The following is a 3,572-nucleotide window of genomic DNA, read 5'->3' on the forward strand; positions in this document are numbered from 1 at the left end:
TGTGAACTGAGTTCCCACATACCTCTCGAGCACAGCCAAAAACAACAAAAGCTAAGAAAAACTATACTCGCGAGGGAAAGGGCGGATGTTGTTCAGCTAAGTTGTGTCTGACTCTTTGTGACCCCAGGGACTGCAGCACACAGGCTTCCCTCTCCTATACTGTCTCCCAGAGTGTGCTCAGACTCATGTCCATGGAGTCGGTGATGCCATCTAACCATCTCATCCTCTGTCATCCCCTTCTCCTCCTGCCTTCATTCTTTCCCAGCATCAGAGTCTTTTCTAATGAGTCAGATCTTCACATCAAGTGGCCAAAGTATTGGAGCTTCAGCTTTAGCATCAGATCTTCCAATGAATATTCAGGGTTGATTTCTTTTAGGATTGACTGGTTTGATCTCCTGCTCTCCGAGGAACTGTCAAGAGTCTTCTCCAGCACCACAATCCAGAAGCATCAATCCTTTAACGTTTAGTCCAACACTCACATTGGTACATGACTACTAAAAAAACCATAGCTTTGACTATGTGGACATTCGTCAGCAAAGTGATGTCACAGGTGGTCAACAAGGCATCTATGTGGTGGTTAAGACTGAGGCCCTGGGGTCAGATTCTGGCTCCTACCACTTTCTGACTCAGTGGGAGTGTTTTAATCTTTGGGCCTCATTTTTCCCATCTGTAAAATGGGGATATATTAATCCACTTTTTTAAAACATTTATTTTTATTTTACTTATTTGGCTGTTCTGGGCCTTAGCTGTGGCATGTGAGATCTTTAGTTGCAGCATGGGGGATCTAGTTCCCCGATCAGGAATGGAACTTGGGTTCCCTGCACTGGGAACATGCAGTTCTAACCACTGGACCACCAAGAAGATTCCTATATTAGTCCAGTTAATCTCACAACAACTCTGAATCCCACAAGAGTCAATAGCAGAGAAAGGTTTCCGTGTCTTAAAAACATAAACTTAGCGTTCACAGTGCACCAGGCTCTGTGCTAAGCTCTTTTTAAAATGTTTAAATTTTATTTATTTCTTTATGTTTGGCTGTGCTGGGTCTTCTTACGCTTTACGTGGGCTTTCTCTAGTTGCAGCGAGCAGGGGCTCCTCTGCTTTGTGGCTTGAGGGCTTCTTCTCGAGATTGTTTCTCTTGTTATGGAGCACAGACTCCAGGAGTACAGGCGTCAGTAGTTGCGGTACACAGGCTTAGTTGCTCTGCGGCGTGTGTGATCTTCCTGGACTGCGGATCGAACCACTGTCCCCTGCATTGTCCGACAAATTCTTGTCCAGTGCTCCACCAGGGAATTCCTCCATGTTCTTGAGGACCACACCACGCTGCCTTCCTAGCAAGTTATGTACATCACACCTTCATTACTGTATTACTTATATAAAACCACAAAACACGCATCCAACGTTGTCTGCTTTGCCATGATTCATTGTATCCAGCCTACGTGCTTTATGGAGCTTTCTGTATTTGTGTTTTAGATCCTCATTTTAAAAAGATTTTTAAAATAAATTTATTTTATTTTACAAAGTACAAAGCATCTGTGTTTTTTGCTCCAGAAACAGATGCCATTATCAGATTTTTTAAAAGTTTCTCAATGATTTTATTTTATTTTGGGAGAGCTCAGTCGGTAAAGAATCCACCTGCAATGCAGGAGACCCTGGTTCGATTCCTGGGTTGGGAAGATCCCCTGGAGAAGGGAAAGGCTACCCACTCCAATATTCTGGCCTGGAGAATTTCTGGGTTGCAAAGAGCCAAACACAACTGAGTGACTTTCACTTTCATTTCTTTCTTTATTGAAGTATAGCTGACTTATAGTATTTTATTAGTTTCAGATGTACAATATAGTGATTCAATATTTTTATGGGTTATACTCTATTTAAAGTGATTACCAAATAATGAACATTTTTACTTAATTAATTTTAAATTTTCAAAGTTTTAGACTGGCAGAAAAATTAAATGGAAAGTACAGTTCTCATATATCTCCTCTCTCCCTGCTCCACTTGCTTTATTATTAACGTCTTGCATTAGTGTGGTAACTTTATTGCAACTGATGAACTAATACTGATAACACTATTATCACCTGAAGTCCAGGGTTCACATCCGGGTTCACTCTTGGTATTGTATATTCTGTGGGTTTTGACAAATGCACAGTGTCCTGTATCTGCCAGTACAGCGTCATACAGAACAATTTCATTATCCTAAAACCCTCACTTATTTCTCCGTCTACCTCCCACTCCCCCTTCTGCCTGAATCCCTGGTACCCAATGACTTTTTCTTTTTCTTTTTTTTTTTTTGGGTCATGCCATGCAGGATCTTAATTTTTTGATCAGGAATCGAACTCACGTGCCCTGCATTGGAAGCGTCCACCACTGGACAGCCAGGGACTTACTGTGAATTGTGTTCTCCTGGGGATTCTTTTGATGTCTCTAGTTGGGCTGGTCTCTGGGGGCCTTCTTGGTGGCTCAGACGGTAAAGAATTTGCCTGCAATGCAGGAGACTTGGGTTCGATGCCTGGGTCGGGAAGATCTCCTGGAGAAGGGAATGGCAACCCACTCCAGTATTCTTGCCTGGGAAATCCCATGGACAAAGGAGCCTGGAGGGCTACAGTCCATCTCCTGGAGAAGGGAATGGCAACCCACTCCAGTATTCTTGCCTGGGAAATCCCATGGACAAAGGAGCCTGGAGGGCTACAGTCCATGGGGGTCGTGAAGAGCTGAAGGATTCTTTCAATTTTGTGGCTCATTTCTTCTGCAGTGAGAAAAAAGGGTAGCCCCACCCACCCCTGAGAGGAGTGTCTGGGGGAAGGCCTGATGCAGACAAGGCTGTCCGGTGGACAAGAATTCATTTCTCTATTTTCGGCTGAACTGGGTCTTCTCTGCTGTGCCTGGGCTTTCTCTAGTTGCAGTGCTCAGCCTTCCCCTTGCGGCGGCCTCTCTTGGTTCTGGAGCACTGGCTCTAGGCATGCCAGCTTCAGTAGTCATGGCACGTGGGCTCGGTAGTTCTGGCGCACGGGCTTAGCTGCCCCATGGGATGTGGAATCTTCCCAGACCAGGGATCAAACTGGTGTCCCCTGCATTGGCAAGTGGATTCTTAACTACTTGGACCTCCAGGGAAGTCCCCTGAGCAATGATTTCGTATCGTGAGAAGGAAGGTTTGCAGTAATTGGAAGATGTGGAAGGCTGGCCATTGCATTAATTTGCTCATTCAATAAGCATTTATTGAACACTTACTGTGTGCTAGGCACTTTTCTGGTCCCTGAGGACACAGTAGGGCCTTGTAAGGCATGAGGAAGACTTTGGTTTTGTTGACTTAAAAAATTTCACATTACAGTTATGAGTTAACTTTTATTTGGGCAAAATGAGGACTGCAGCCCATGAGGTACCTCTGAGATATCTGCTCCAAAGAGGTTATGGGGGAAAGTAAAAGTGAAAGTCGCTCAATCATGTCCGACTCTTTGCGACCTCATGGACTGTATAGTCCATGGAATTCTCCAGGGCAGAATACTGGAGTGGGTAGCCTTTTCCTTCTCCAGGGGATCTTCCCAACCCAGGGATCCAACCCAAGTCTCCCACATTGCAGG

Source organism: Ovis canadensis, chromosome 5 (assembly GCF_042477335.2).
Source record: "Ovis canadensis isolate MfBH-ARS-UI-01 breed Bighorn chromosome 5, ARS-UI_OviCan_v2, whole genome shotgun sequence".
NCBI lineage: Eukaryota > Metazoa > Chordata > Mammalia > Artiodactyla > Bovidae > Ovis > Ovis canadensis.